The sequence below is a fragment of the Phascolarctos cinereus genome, unplaced genomic scaffold (genome assembly GCF_003287225.1).
Source record: "Phascolarctos cinereus isolate Bilbo 61053 unplaced genomic scaffold, phaCin_HiC Scaffold_8;HRSCAF=390, whole genome shotgun sequence".
Lineage (NCBI taxonomy): Eukaryota > Metazoa > Chordata > Mammalia > Diprotodontia > Phascolarctidae > Phascolarctos > Phascolarctos cinereus.
The window spans coordinates 10,557,635-10,574,430 of record NW_027556291.1 but is presented as its reverse complement, the minus strand read 5'-3'; the positions used below and the strand labels follow the sequence as shown (position 1 = coordinate 10,574,430).

The 16,796-nt window shown below is 43.3% G+C and overlaps 1 pseudogene; it reads right to left on the bottom strand.

Moving 5' to 3' along the window:
* Positions 1-685: 685 nt before the first annotated feature.
* LOC110192357 (lysine-specific demethylase 2A pseudogene) overlaps positions 686-16,796 on the bottom strand; it is a 35,945-nt pseudogene continuing 19,834 nt past the window's right edge.

Genomic DNA, 16,796 nt, shown 5'->3' with positions numbered 1-16,796 from the left:
TAATTGGGAAATACATAACAAAACAAATAAAAACACAATAGAACATAGATAATGTTAATATGTGGTTTTCTAAGTCAATATACTGCTCACAGGTACCTTTAAGTGGGCCTCCTTTCTGAGTTTGACACCACTGGTATAGACCATGCCAAGTCAAAACAAGTCACTTCAAGTAAAACAAGATGAGAAATTATAAGTGCTGGTCATGGATTAAGGGGAAAAAAATTCTGGGTTTAAATAGCTGGCTTTGAAAAAATAAGAAAAATGGGTATGGGGTCCCTTCAACCCCACAACCCCAAACCCTCTGAAGGGAGGGCAATTATTCCTCTTGTACCAGGGGTTCTGAGGTATTTCAGGGGTACTCTAGCTCTCAGCATAGCTTGGAATGATTGAAGTGGAGATGTCAAGATTTGGAGCTTGGAGTGACATCTACATTTTTCTTGGGTTACTAAACTGTAATATCAGGGGAATGTTGCAGGTATAGTTTGCCTAGATTTCAGCAAAGTCTTACAGTTTCTCATGCTATTTTTGTCAATAAGGTAGAGAGATGTGGGCTAGACAGTACGCTTAGGTAGTTTTAGAACGATTGAATGGTTGGACCCAAAGAACAACTATTTGTGGTCTGATGTACTTTTGGAAGGGAACCTTTTTGTAGAGTGACCCAGGGGACCTGTACTTGGCTCTGTGCTGTTTAATGGGTCTTTTTTAATAACTTGGAGAAAGGCATAGTTGTCGTGCTAATCAAATTTGCATAACACAAAGCTGGGAGGGATGGCTACCACATGGAGTGATACAATCTTGGGCCAAATCTCATAAAGTAAAATTTAATGGGATTAAATTAAAATGGGTAAAATCTTATACTTGGGTTCCAAAAGTCAGCTTCCCAAGTACAGATGGGAGTAAGCATGGTTAGAAGTTTGTTTGAAAAAGACCTAGAGATTTTGGTGGGCTGCAATCTGCGTCAACAATGCAATGCAACCTTTGGCTATGTCAAGAGAGGCACAGTGGCCAGCACTTGGGGGGGGGGGGAGGGGAGGTGTATGGGGATGTTTAGCCAGTACAAGAGAAGACTGGGAGGGAAAGGACACAATAACTGTCCTCTGGTACTGGGAAAACTATCATGGGGAAGAGGTATTAGGTCTTCAAGGAAAGGGGACATTGTAATTTTTAGTTTTCTTCTAACTCAAATTGTTCTATTATCCTATGACTCCAGTCGAGCCCATCATCAGTCCCCAACTAAACTATGATGCCCCTTAGGAGTCACGACTGACAACAGAGGGGGCCCCAAAGGACAGAGCTGGCTTTTCAGATGACTGTTCGCTCTGGGCAGCTACATGTGGCAGTAACTTTGTGATGTGCTGGCATAGGTAAGTGCTATAAAAATTAAGGTCGGTCTGCATAGAACCACTGACTCAAGCATCTGCAGGAAAACCAACAGCAGCAAAAATAACTTCAGTTGTCTAGTCCCATCTCCCCCGGCTTAGAATTATTGGGGAGAGGGAGGGTATGGCATATATTTCACAGGACTAAGTACAGCAATTATCACAAGTACAGGAAATTCTCAGCTTATGAATGGGTTGTCTTCCAAATATTTATTTGTAAAGCAATTGTTTGAAACTCAGAATGCATTTTCCCATAGAAACAATGGTAAAAATGATGGCAAGGTCCTCCTCAGGCTAGACCCAAAAGGCTGTTAAACTTGTAACATAGCCAAACCTTCACTAAAGTCCTACTCCAACGTCTCATCACAATGTGGGGTTGATCCTGGGTTCTCAAAGACCATGTCAGTCAAATGCAAATTGTTTTTTTAAGTTCTACCAAGCTGGTTAGGCCTTGAGTACGGTCCCAGTGACAGACTACACGTCTGTCACCCAAACACCAGCTTAGGTAAATTCAGAGACGCTCACTACCAGGTTGGATACAGGCTGATGAATTTTTTGACAATAAAAAGTCTCAAACACCATTAATTAACTTGTAGAGAGGATGCAATCAGTGTTGGTGAAGGGAGGCTCACAACGACAAAATCACAGTTCTTTGAAGTGTTGAAGTAAGCAGATGAGCTATAGTACTAATAGTACTAGCCAGAGTTCTGAGTCTTAGGAGCAAAGGCTGGAGGAGGAAGGGTTTCCTCCCCATTTCCTGGGCCTAGAGCCAGCTGTAAGCAAAAATCTTAAATGGGCAAAGTTTCTCTTTGGCATCCTCCCAACTTCTCTTCTGTAATCCTCCTGCTATCTCTTAATACCTCTCTCCCCAGGCCTCCAAATGCCTAATGGCCCTCAGGCCTCCCTCAAGCCCCCACTGTGGCACCCACCTGGCCCTAGGCAGTCAAGCAGAGGGCTGACATGGGGCACAGAAAAGAATACATTTGGGGGTACACCTTTTATTATAGTTACAGAATCAAAGAAGTCACAGCAAGACCAGATCGTCTAGTACAACCCCCTAATTTTACAAATCAGGAAACTGAGGCCAAGAGAGAAGTGACTTGGCTAAAGTCACATCAATAGTAAGGGTAGTAAGGAGCAGATCTAGGGCTTGAACCCAGCTCTCCTAACTCCCCAAGTCCAACATTCTGTCCAATACTCCATGCTGCCAACCATTGGTTTTGAGGATCATAAGACCATGAATTTAAAGCTGGAAGGGACCTTAGAAGTCATCTATTCCAACTCTTTCATTTATTTTTTTTTTAATTTTTAAAGTTTTTTAAAGTTTTTTTTTTCCCAAGAGTTTTTTTGTTTGTTTGGTTGGTTTTTTTGGGGTGTTTTTTTTTTTGGTTTTTTGTTTTTAAACAGGGAAACTGTATTTGGACAGTGTCAAGCTGCAGGGGGTAAGGACAGACATGTAGGAGGTTTCTGGAAATTCAACAGCACCAGTGTGATTTGCAGGATCTGGTCTTAATCTGGCCCATGCCACCCATCTGCAGAGCTGGGAAGGATATAATGGAGCAAACACTCATTAAACACCCCAGGCACAGTCTAGCTATTGAGACAGGGCTACTTTCTCTGTAGCAGCCCAACCTGCTTACTTTCCCAGTACTCAGGCCCAGGCCCTGCTGACAGATGGGGGAGTGGGGGTGGCCTAGGTAGGTGGAGGGGGATTCTACACAGATTAAGTTGGCACAGCACCCCCAAACTATAAGCTTGGTCTTCAAGTGGGCACCTCCTGTGATTTTTTTTTCCCTTTTTCATTAGAGGGAGGGAAGGAAGGAGGAAGGGAATGAGGGAGAGAAGGGAGCAGGCAGGTCATCCTTGTGCTCAGTCAGAGTAGGACATAATAGCAGGAATACCCTCTCTACCCCAATCCTGCTATAGTGGGAGGGGACAGGGATGGAAAGGTAGAGGGAGTGTGACGCTGGCCTTGAAGCCCATGCAGAATAGGGGAGGGAAGCTCTCCTCTGTGAGGGAGCAGGGAAAAGGATTTTTTTTTCCTTTTCAGTCTACAATTGGATGGGTTTTAGCTGATCTTCTGGATCAACTTCTCATCAGACAGGCAGTAGAGGTTGTTGATGGACAGGTCTGAGATGAAATGCTCACAGGCCTTCCGGGTGATCTGCTTGCAGCCTCGAAGGTCAATCAAGGTGACATTAGAGATGCGCCGTAGATACAACAGAGACTGATCTGTCAACTTATTGCAACCTGCCATATTGATTTCTGTGAGGGAGTTGCGTGTGGAAGAACCAACAGCCGTTAGCAGGTTTGGTGACTGATCTGTAAGGTAGCTGCAGTGACTGAGGTCAAGTCTCGACAGAAGGGGCATGTGGCGAATGATGAGTCGAAGCGTGGCATCAGTGATATCTAGGCCAGCCAGCCGGAAATCTGTCATGTTTCGGAGCTTGCTGCGATTGTCATGACCAGGCTTATCAGTTGGTGGGGTCAACAAGTCTCGAATCTGAGGGTCCTTGATTCCTACTGCCCACCGAAGGTCAAGGGTCCTGAGAAGGGGGCAGCTGGAGGTGCTCAGAGCAGAGACTGCAGACCAAGAGCAGCCTGCTAGAAGGAGGTCTTTCAGGCCTGGAAGCCTATTGACAAGCCACGTCAGCTGCTTTTTGGAGATGTTGGTCCAACTGAGGTCAAGGCTCACTGGCTGCCTCTTGATAATGCCACTCAGTGCCTGGGGGACAATGGCCTTACACCTGCTCAAATCAATTTTTGTCCAGAGTCTCTTGTCACAGCACCATTTATACCATGTCTTACACACCCTCATACATTCACAAAGTTCTCTGCGGTTGAGATAACGGAAGACAGATAGCCAGATCTCTCTTTGCATCCAGCTTTCCTCCTCATCCTGTGTCCAGCTGCCCTGACTGTTCATTGCAGCTGCCTCGCCCTCCTCCTCTGCACTCTCCTCCTCCTCCTCAGCACTCTCCTCCTCCTCCGCACTCTCATCCTCGTCATCCTCATCCTCGTCATCCTCATCATCGTCCTCATCCTCCTCATCATCATCAAAGTCCTGTTCTCTACCCAGGTCATCTTCATCTCTCAGCTGGGGAGTTAGAGCTGGACAGTGCTGTACCAGTACCCGGGGAGAATGATGGAGGTTGGCAGAGGAAGCTGTGATGGCCTGCAGCTTGGGCACAATGGAAGTTCCCTGAAGTTCTTTATTGGGCCTCTGTGGGGTGACCATGAGATAAGTCCCACGAATTCTGACCTTCTCTACTTCAGACAGCTCTTTCTTGCCACTGGGATTGTTCTCCTTTTCTCTCTGCGTGGCCTGGAGCCGAAGTTGCCTTCTTTTGAAGCGTTCGTCCCTGCTGGCACTGTGGTGTTCACTGGGGCCAGCTCCTGGGGATGATCGGGTCACCGTGCCATGGGGGGGCCCTGGGTCATGAATGAGCTGCAGCATGGTAGTGGATGAGTGAGGAGGCTGCTGAATGATTGGCTCCTCACGGCTCCTAAGAGGCCGGAGAACTTTGGCTTGCACCACACCCTCATCGCTATCATCCATTTTCCGCCTCTGCACTTTCCCGGGGTTATCCGGCTGGTAGCACTTTGGGCACTCCCAGCAATTTGGCAGTTCATCATTAAGCAGTCCTTCCCCATCCATCTGCAGGCAACCAGGATGAACAACCTCATTGCAGACACAACATTCCATCAGTTTCTTCTCAAAGTCCTGTGTCTCCTCATTTTGATCCACCTCGCCACAGAGAGAACATGTGACAGAGTAGGGCAGTCTGGGGGCCAAACACTGGCGGAGGACACAGGACTGCTTCATGCGGCCGGGCCCCCCAAATTTCTTCATGTCCCGGCAGTATCGGCACACACCACACTCTCCCTGCACGCAGGCCTCACATTTGCGGCATCGAACCCGCCTCCTACGGGCTCCTGATACTGGGGGCGAGGGAGTGGGCCTCACGGGCGGTGGCAGCCTAGGGGAGCGCTTCATGGCAGGAGGGAGGCTTGGCGGGAGCAGCTGGGGCCTGGTGGGAAAGCTAAGCCGGTCCCTTGGGAGCCCCTGAGCTAAGGACCCTGGTGGGGGCCAACTGGGGGGGGGGAGCACTGCTGGCAAGCCCTTCCACCAGTATCTGAAAGGCTCTGCCCACTCTGCCTGGACCTTGGGCTGCTGGTCCCTCCCGGGCTGCGGGGGCTCTTGGTGCAAGTGTCCCCGGAGCCTCTGTTTGCTTGGGGGAGGGGGGCTGGAAGTTAGGCTGGGCGAGTTGGATCTCCTACCTCTCCGTAACTTCGAATGTACTGAACAAGCGTGGACGTCCCCAAGGCGCCTCGGCCAGGCCAGGCAAAGCTGCTCCGGAGGCCCAAGGCGCGCCTGAAAAGAGCAGCGGGCGGCCGGCGGGCGGCTGGCGGGCGGACGGCCGGGAGGCAGGCAGGCAGGCAGGCAGGCAGGGCGGCCGGACGGCCGGGAGGCAGGCCGGGCGGCCGGGCGGCCGAGCGGCCGGGAGGCAGGCCGGGCGGCCGGGAGGCCGGGCGGCCGGGCGGGCAGTAAGCGCGCTCCTTCCCGGGGCCCTTCCTTCCCGTGCTGATGAGAGCCGAGCGAGCAAACGGTATTGCTCTAGTGCCGCGACTGCTGCTGCGGCGGCGGCTGCTGCTGCGGCGGCTGCTGCTACTGCTGCTGCTGCTGGGGTTGTTGCTGCTGCTGCTGCTGCTGCTGCTGCGTCACCCACATGCGGCTCCCAGAAATGCTTTGCGCGTGCGCGCGAGAAAGGCGAGAGCGGAGGTGGGGGGAGCTGGAGCCGGAGCCCGAGCGGGAGGGGGAGGGAGAGCGGGAGAGGGGCCGGGGAGAAGCCGCGGGAGGGAGAGGGACGAAAGGAAGGGGAGGGAGGAGAGAGGGAGAGATGAGTGTGGGAGGGAGCCGGAGAGAGGGAGCCGGAGGGAGGCGGAACGGGAGAAAGAAAGAGAGAGCGAGAGAAAGGAGGGGCAGGAAAGAGAGGGAGAAAAAAGGGGGTCGGGGGAGCAAGAGGAGAGGCTCGGGGGCACGGGATGGGAAGAGGAAGAAGCGATCAAAGAAAAGGGAGAAGGGAAAGGGGGAAAGAGGGAAAAAAGAGAAGGGAAGAAGCGAGGTGGGGGGGCGGTGGCCGAGACAGAAGCCTCTGGTTTTAGGGGCCAACTGACTTGGCCAAGGTCACACACGGAGAGGCTGAGCTACGATTCGAACCCGAAATCCTGCATTCTTCCCACTAATCCATAATGCCTAGAAAAAGTTGAGGAGATGGGGGCGGGGGAAGGCGTTCTCTCCCAGTCTGTAATGCCTCATGGAAGCTTTATCCCCAACAAATGTTCACAGGCCAGCTGATAGATTATCACTGTCCCAGTTCTGATGGACTCCCCTTTTCAAGTGAACATATTAAGAGCTTGGGTAACCAGACTGCAGGAGTTAGTTATCTGGGTGAAGATTCGTCTGTGTTTGGAGGGCATGGGGGGGCAAGGGGCGGGGGGGGGTAGATGGGAAGGAGTTTAGAGACTGAAGTATGAAGGACAGATATGATTAAAATGAAATGATCAATTCAAGAAAATAGATATTCTTTATGGTACTTGAGTGTATCTGATTGCATTATAGTCCTACACAGAATGTGTTAGCCATGGTTTTTCAATGATGCATTTATGGACATTTTGGAAATTAAATAAAATACTTAACTATGAACTTTGATAAGTGGGAAGATGAGGGAATCTGTCTTCTGAGGATAGGGCCACGTGTAACTTCAGTTGTGAAATGATAATACAGTGTAGCAGTCCAAAGCACTGGCTTTGTCCACACTGTTGCCTTTCTCACATCTGAAATCCATATGAGCTCAGCTTTATTCTTTAAGCATCAGTAGCTAGCTTTTGATGTATGCTATTGTAGCACTGGAGGGATTGCTTGGAAGGGAATTAATATATTGGCTATTCCATTTGGGGTTTGGTTTTGTTTTGCATTCCTCTTGGAAGAGGAGACAAGACTATAAAAGAAATGAGTACACAATTAAGATACTATGTATTCGATGAATATGCAGAGAGAGAAAAGAATCTGACCTGTACCACCATGCATATTTCCCTGCCTTATCTATGTGATCTGGAGCAGCCAGCTATTTCAATAACCTGAATGGTTTCAGTACCCTGATGCTGCACAGTACAGCTAACTCTTTTGGCATCTACTCGCTTGATGACAGAAAAATTCGTTGTCTATCATCAAATGAGTAGAAATGAATTTTATCCCTGTACGTGTCAATAAATAGCTGAAATGTGCAGCAGGGTCTGAATATAAGCCACGCCATTCCCTCAAACTTACTGCTAGATCCAAATGATCTTTTCTCAAACTTCATCCTTCCTGACCTCTCCAAGACAGCATCTGACCCCGTGGGCACTCTTCCATTGCCTATGCTCCCTGCTTCATTCTCATATCTGTCTGACGGTTCTTCCTCAGTCTCCTTACAGGACCATCCTCCATGGCAGATGTGTGTAGCCCAAAGTGCAGCCCTGGCCCCTCTTCTCCCTGTGCACTTTTTTCTCTTGGTAATCTCATAAAATCTCTTGGTTTCAATGATCATCTTTATGCAGATGATTCCCAGATCTGCATATCCAGCTGTATCCAATCCCATATCCCCACGACCTTTGGGACATCTCCAGCTCAATGCTCCACAGGCAGCTTCAAATCAACATGTTCAAAGCAGAACTTTTCTTTTCCCTTAGATTTAGCATTTCTCTATTTCTGTCAAGGCTACCACTATTCTCCTACTTCCCCTAGAATCACCACCTAGGAGTCATCCCCAACTTTTCACTCTCATCCAGACCATAGCAATCAGTTGTCAAATCTTAACAGTTTTTCTCCCTTCCATTCCCTTCTCTGCACTCACAACACAGCCAGTGTCATTCAGGCTCAAATCAGTTCTCACCAGGAGTAGCCTCCAGTTAGGGCAAGATGCCTTCCTTCCATGTGATCCCCTCTCTAACCCACCCTCCATACAACCAACAAAGCCCAAGTCTTGCCACATCCCTCCCCTGCTCCCAGAGCTTTGATGTCTAGGAGTGGCCTCTGGGATGACAGACAGACTCCTGTGTTTGGTATTTAAAGCCCTTCATGATCTGGTTTCCAGGTTGATTACACTGCATACAAACACTCTCATACACTTTATGTTGCTCCTTGGACAGATAATTCACTTTCCTTCCTTTGTCTTTGTGCCTATGCTTGGAATGTTCTCCCTTCTTCACTTTTATCTGCAGTTCCCTTGGAGGCTCAGCTTCAGCATGTTCTTGAGGGGGGAGAGGAAAAGCAGAATTGGGGGGGCTTTCCAATTCCCCCACCTTGCTAGTGCTCCACCTCCAGGCTTATTTTGCATATAGCTTATATTGATATACTTATGTTCATGCTTCCCCCCCCCAGTAGAATGCAAACTCCATAAGGGCAAGAAGTTTGTTTTTTTTCCTTCCAGCATCAGCACCTAGTACCCTTCCTGGCCTATAATAGGTGCTAAATAAATGCTTATAAAAATGAATTGCTATTGAAATCCTGTCAGTCAGTCAATAAGCAAGAATTAAGCACTTACCATGTAATAGGCCCTGATACTAATAAAGGCAAAAACCATCCCTGCCCTTGAGATCACATTCTAAAAGGGGAGTCATACCTAGGTACATCCACGATCTATACAGTAATTTCAGAAATTAAGCCCCCCGGGGAGGGGGGGGAGAGAAACTCCCTACAGAAGATGAGATTTGAGCTAAGTCTTTTCTTTAATGATTTAATATTTTGTTTTCCCCAATTACATGGAAAATAATTTTAATATTCTTTTTTTAAAATTTTGAGTTCCAAATTGTCTCCCACCTCTTCCCCCTTCCCTGAGAAGGCAAGCAATTTAATATAGGTTTTATGTGTACAGTCATATAGAACGCATTTACATGTCAGTCATATTGTGAAAGAAAACAGACAAAAACCAAGAAAAATAAAGAAAGTAAAGAAAAAAGTATCCTTTGATCTGCATTCAGACTATATCAGTTCTTTCTCTGGAGATGGATAGCATTTTTCATCATGAGTCCTTTGGAAATGTCTTGGATCACTGTAGGCTGAGAAGAGCTAAGTCATTCATAGCTGATCATTGTACTATATTACTTTTACTATGCACAACACTCTCCTGTTTCTTCTCAATTCACTTTGCATTAGCTTTTGTGAGAGCATCCTGCTCATCATTTCTTATAGCACAGTAGTATTCCATCATAATTATATACCACAGCTTGTTCAGCCATTCCTCAACTGATGGGCATCCCTTTGATTTCCAATTCTTTGCCATCATTAAAAGAGCTGCTATAAATATTTTTGTACATAAAGGTCTTTTTCCTTTTTTTTTCTCTTTGGGATACAGACCTAGTGGTGGTATTGCTTGGTCAAAGGGTATACAGGGTTTTACAGCCCTTTGGGCAGAGTTCCAAATTGCTCTCCAGCATAGTTGGATCAGTTCACCAGGCAACCAACAGTGCATTAGGGTCTCAATTTCCCCACATCCATTCCAACATTTGTCATTTTCCTTTCCTGTCATATTAGCCAATTTGAAAGGTGTAGGGTGATACCTCAGAGTAGTTTAATTTGCATTTCTTTAATCAACAGTGACTGAATCATTTTTTTCATGTAATCACAGACAGCATTGATTACTTTGTCTTAAAAGTGTCTGTTCATATCCTTTGACCATTCAGCTGAGTGTTGAAGGAAACCAAAGAAGCTTGGAGATAGGACGTGAAACACCCTGTTAGAATAGCTCCTGAGAGCAGCCTCTTGTCTGTGTTATCCATCAATGCATCCCAGATGCTCCAAAAGATGAATCTACTTGCCCAGAGGGACACCAATGATGTCAGAGGCAGAATCCAACACCATTCTCCTGCCTCCAGCTCTGGTGCTCTTTCTACTATATCATGCGACAGATAGTGCAAAACTCATGGTATCTAATGCTTTGATTAGCAGAAGCAATGGAGTCTGGAAATTATATGCTTTTCTCTTTTTTTTTAATAATTTATTTCATTTAAAATTTTTGCATCTATATTCATTAGGGAAATTGGTCTATAATTTTCTTTCTCTGTTTTGACTCTTCTCAGTTTAGGTATCAGAACCATATTTGTATAATAAAAATAATTTAATAAGACTCCTTCTTCACCTATTTTCCCAAATAGTCTATATAGTATTAGAATTAATTGTTCTTTAAATGTTTGATAGAATTCTCTTGTAAATCCATCTGGCCCTGGAGATGTTTTCCTAGGGAGTTCATCAATGGCTTGTTCAATTTCTTTTTCTGAGATGGGGTTATTGAAGTATTTTACTTCCTCTTTGGTTAATCTGGGCAATTTATATTTTTGTAAATATGTATCCATTTCACTAAGATTGTCAAATTTATTGGCACTGGGGCAGCTAGGTGGCACAGTGGATAGAACACCGGCCCTGAAGTAAGGAGGACCCGAGTTCAAATCCGGCCTCGGACCAAACACTCGACACTTACTAGCTGTGTGACCTGGGGCAAGTCACTTAACCCAATTGCCTAAAATAGATAGATAGATAGATAGATAGATAGATAGATAGATAGATAGATAGATGAACAAACAAACAAATTCATTAGCATACAGTTGGCAAAATAGTTCCTAATTATTGTTTTAATTTCCTCTTCCTTGGTGGTGGCTTCACCTTTTCATTTTTATATTGGTAATTTGATTTTCTTCTTTCTTTTTTTAAAAATTAAATTAACCAAAGGTTTATCTGTTTTATTTTTTTTTTCATAAAACCAGCTCTTAGTTTTATTTATTAGTTCAATAGTTTTCTTAATTTCAATTTTATTAATTTCTCCTTTGGTTTTCAATATTTCTAATTTGGTGTTTAATTGAGGATTTTTAATTTGTTCTTTTTCTAGTTTTTTAGTTGTATGCCCAATTCATTGATCTCCTCTTCCATTTTATTCATGTAAGCATTTAGAGATATAACACTTCCCCTAAGAACTGCTTTCACTGCACCCCATAAGTTTTGGTATGTTGTCTCATTATTGCCATTCTCTTGAATGAAGTTATTGATTGTTCCTATGATTTGTTGTTTGACCCAATCATTTTTTAGGATTAGATTATTTAGTTTCCAATTATTTTTTAGTCTATCTTTCCCTGGCCCTTTATTACATATAATTTTTATTGCATCATGATCTGAAAAGGATGTATTTAATATTTCTGCCTTTCTGAACTGAATTGTGAGGTTTTTATGCTGTGGTACATGGTCAGTTTTTGTGTATGTGTCATGTACCACCAAGAAAAAAAGTACATTCCTTTCTATCTTCATTCAATTTTCTCCAGAGGTCTGTCATACCTAACTTTTCTAATATTCTATTCACCTCCTTAACTTCTTTCTTGTTTATTTTGTGGTTAGCTTTATCTAGTGCAGAGAGGGGGAGGTTAAGGTCCCCCACTAGTATAGTTTTGCTGTCTATTTCTTCCTGTAACTCCCTCAAATGTTAGCTTCAGCAATAAGAAAAGAAAAAGAAACTGAAGGTATTAGAATAAGCAAAGAAGAAACAAAGCTATCACTCTTTGCAGATGGTATGATGATATACTTAGAGAATCCTAGAGAATCAAGTAAAAAACTGCTTGAAATAATAAACAACTTTAGCAAAGTTGCAGGCTATAAAATAAACCCACATTTTAAATCATCAGCATTTCTATATATTACAAACAATGCCCAACAGCAAGAGATAGAGAGAAATTCCATTTAAAGTTACCATAAACATTATAAAATACTTAGGAATCTACCTAATGAAACAAACCCAGGAACTCTATGAACACAAGTACACAACACTTTTCACACAAATAAAGTCATATCTAAATAACTGGAAAAAAACATCAGTTGCTCGTGGGTAGGCCCAGCTAATATAATAAAAATGACAATCTACCTAAGCTAATTTACTTATTCAATGCCATACCAATCAAACTACCAAAAATTATTTTATAGAGTTAGAAAAAATAACAAGATTCATTTGGAAAAACAAAAGGTCCAGAATATCAAGGGAACTAATGAAAAGAAATGCAGGGGAAGGTGGCCTAGCAATTCCAGATCTTAAATTGTATTATAAAGTGGCAATCATCAAAACTACTTGGTACTGGCTAAGAAATAGAGTGGTGGATCAATGGAATAGGTTAAATACACAAGACACATAGTAGTCAATGACTATTATAATCTATTATTTGATGAACCCAAAGACCCCAGCTTCTGGGATAAGAACTCACTCTTTGACAAAAACTGCTGGGAAAACTGGAAAAGAGTATGGCAGAAACTAGGCATAGACCAAAATCTCACACTATATACCAAAATAAAGTCAAAATGGGTTCATGATTTAGATATAAAGGCTGATACCATAAGTAAACTGGGAGAACAAGGAATAGTTTACCTATCAGATCTATGGAGAACAGAAGAATTCATGACCAAACAGGAGATAGAGAACATTATGAAATGCAAAATGGATCACTTTGATTACATTAAATTGAAAAGTTTTTGCACAAACAAAGCCAATGGAACCAAGATTAGAAGGAAGGTAGAAAATCGGGAAAGAATTTTTACAACCAGTCTCTCTGATAAGGGCCTCATTTCTAAAATATATAGAGAATTAAGTCAAATTTATAAGAATACAAATCATTCCTCAATTGATAAATGGTCAAAGGATATGAATAGGCAGTTCTCAGATGAAGAAATTAAAGCCATCTATAGTCATATGAAAAAATGCACTATTGCATTAGAGAAATGCAAATTAAAACAACTCTGAGGTACTACATCACACCTATCAGATTGGCCAACATGACAAAACAGGAAAATGATTGGAGAAGATGTGGGAAATTTGGAACACTAATGCATTGTTGGTGGAGTTACGAAACTATCCAACCATTTTGGAGAACAATTTGGAACTATGGCCAAAGGGCTACAAAAATGTGCATACCCTTTAACCCAGCAATAGCACTTCTAGGGCTATATCCCAGGGAGATGATACAAATGGGAAAAGGACCCACATGTACAAAAATATTTATAGCAGCTCTTTTTGTGGTGGCAAAGAATTGGAAATGGAGAGGATGCCCATCCATTGGGGAATGGCTGAACAAGTTGTGGTATATGAATGTTATGGAATACTACTGTGCTATAAGAAATGATGAACAGGTTGACTTCAGAAAAACCTGGAAAGACTTGTATGGTCTGATGCTTAGTGAAGTGAGAAGAACCAGGAAAATGTTGCACACAGTAACAGCCACGGTGTGCGATAACTAATATTGATAGACTTAACCCTTCTCAGCAATACAAGAATCTAAGACATCTGCAGAGGCCTCGTGATGGAAAATGCTATCCACATCCAAAGAAAGAACTATGGAATTTGAAGGCATATTGAAGCCTACTATTTGCTATTTTTTTTCTTCTATTGTGTTTTGTTTCTTTCTGGTGGTTCCTCCTATTGGTTCTAATTCTTTCTTACAACATCATTAATGTGAAAATATGTTTACTAGGAATGTATATGTATAGCCTATATCAGATTGTGTGCCATCTTGGGAGGTGGTGAGGGAGGAGGAGAAAAATTTAAAACTCAAAAGCTTATGGAAGTGATTGTTGGTAATTTAAAATAAATTAATTTTAAAAAATCTTATTAAAATAATTTATTTCTTTTTAGTTTTCAACATTTACTTCCATAAGATTTTGAGCTTTAAATTTTCTGCCCCTCCCTTTCCTTCCCCCTCCCCAAGACAGTATGTAATCTGATATAGGCTTTACTTATACATTCAAATTAAGCATATTTTTACATTAATCATGATGTATAGAAGAATTAGAACCAAAGGGAGGAACTACAAGAAAGAAGAAATTAAAAAAAAAAAAGGAGAGCAAATAGCATGCTTCCATCTGCATTCAGACTCCATGGTTCTTTCTCTGAATGTGGAGAGCAATTTCCATCATGAGCCTTTTGGAGTTGTTTTAAATCCTTGCACTGCTGAGAAGAGCTAAGTCTATCACAGTCAATCTGTACGCTTTTTTCTTAAGAAGACTCTATAAACTTCTGATGAATTTATAAACAATAAGAGCAGACTATGTAGGTTGATAAATAATAGAGCTGACATCTCATCTGTTCCTCACAAAAACCGCATGAGTAGGTTCTATAAGTCTGACATAAGGAAAATAATTTTCTTACCAATTAGAGCTATCTACAGGTAGGACACTCTACACTGGCTATCAGTACCTTCAATATCCCATTCTAGCCCCAGAAAGCACAGACAGTTATGACTCCCAGAGCTCCAGAAGTGGTCCTCTGGGAGGACCACTACCCCAGTGCTCATCTCCCTTCATGCTCTAGTCCCATACATCCTAGTGGCCTCTCTGTCTGTCTCTGTCTGTCTGTCTGTCTGTCTCTCTCCTCCCCCGACGGGAGGAAATGATGTTGTATGTTTCCTACACATTCATGCAGCTAGGTCTTGAGAATGTTCTCCCTCTCTGAAGAGGAGCTCATCAACTAAAGTAAGACCCTCATACTTAAAGGGGGAAGATTGAGGTGCCAAGAAATGCAGTGACTGACCATGGTCAGATAGCCTTTGTCATAGGACTATGTCAAACCTCTCTTCTGACCCGACTCCAGTGTTCTTTCTACTATACTATGGTCACTTCAAATAACCTTTCAAATGGACATATCAAATTAAAGAGAAATCCCAGTGGCTAGCAAGCTCATAAGTACCATTAGGACTGTTTCATTTTAGGATGTTTCAGAAAAAAAGGTGGGCAGAGAGTAGAAAAAAGGCTCACTAGAACTCAGTTTGCCATATAAGCACATTTTCTAGCCTTTCCAGGGAGTCAAAAGAGGACTGAATTAGGAAGGACCCTCCCCTTTATTCTCAGAGCTGATAGAGAAGTCTCCCTTCTCATCCATCTCACTTTATCTCCCTCAGTGGTCTGACTTGCTCTGATATCAGGATATCGATTCTTCCCCCCACTTCTCATGCAAAGAAGTAAAAATCTATGCTTACTTGTTTTATTATAAAATAAAGTTCCTGCCATTTACCATCCTTCTAGCTTACCCTGTTAACCTGATTCTTTTATTACTTTTCATTGGTTAGTGGGTGGGTTTGAAACTGATGAACATATATTATCCTTAGTCATTAAAAAAAAAAACCTTAATAGGTTATTCAGGGATGGATTACATTCTGTTTACCAAAATTATCACCCTTCTAAAACCCATTCAAACCTGGAAAATTAGAGTAATGAGCTAGTTAGCTCTGTTCGCCTTGGTGAGGATACACTGCACAAAGTAGGGGCCATGCTTCCCAGACTGCTGCCAAGGCCTGTTAATTTTACCTGAACACCTACCTCTCCAATAACTTCCTTTACTCTTCTGACAATACCATCACCCTGGTGCAGGCTTCATCACCTCACCTAGAGAGTTGCAGTAGGCTACTGGGGGCACTCCCTGCCACAAGTTTCTCCCCACTCCAGTCCATCCTCCATCTTCCTAAAACATAGGTCTGACCATTACATCAGGCTTCTTCACCTGTTGTGTGTAATGGACCGTTTTGACCACTTCTCAGAGGAGTGCATAAAATAAAATACATAGAATTCAAAGGAAATCAATGACATTGAAATAAAGATGTAATTTTTTCCCTCCATGTTCAAAGACGTACTCCTCCCCTAATCTATCTACAAAGAGTGGACGCTAGGTTTAGAATTCCTGCCCTGTATGACTGGCCAACTTCCTTTTCCTGTCATATATTTTATTTACCGTGAAGACTGATATGATTCAGAACTGCTAATAGTGTTCATTGGTCACTAGACAAGGATCTCAAATTGAAAGAAGCAGCATTTTTGATCTTAGCACCCTCTGCCCCGTCTAGAACTGAGAGCGATTTTATTTTGTCTTTGTTTCATGAGTTTCCATGGCCAAGGATTTCATCACTAACCTCCTAGTGATAAGCCTCTCCACATTCAGCTCAGTTAGTCCTCAGAAAGCAGACAGTCTCCTGCCAAGGCTATACTTGAAGCTTTCCCACATGGGGTGCTTGGGGATTGATAGAGATTGTACCTCTCACTGGAGAGCATTCAAGGGCCCAACAAGGCAGCTCCACCTCCTCTGTACATCTAAATGTGGTGCAGGGGGAAAAGGCTGGACATGTAGTCCTAAGAGCGGGGTTCAAGTCTCTACTCTATCTGACCTTGAACAAAGCAATTAGCCACAGTGAAGATTAGTTTCTTTAGCATCCTTAAAATAAAGGGGTTGGAATGAATAGCCTCTAAGTGCCCTTTCAGCTCCAAAGAGCTGATTCTCAGTTATGATCTGCCATAAAATGCTGTGTCTGTGATTCTGGATCAATAGAACTCAGTGGGCATTCACATTCTGTAAGTTAAAATAACAT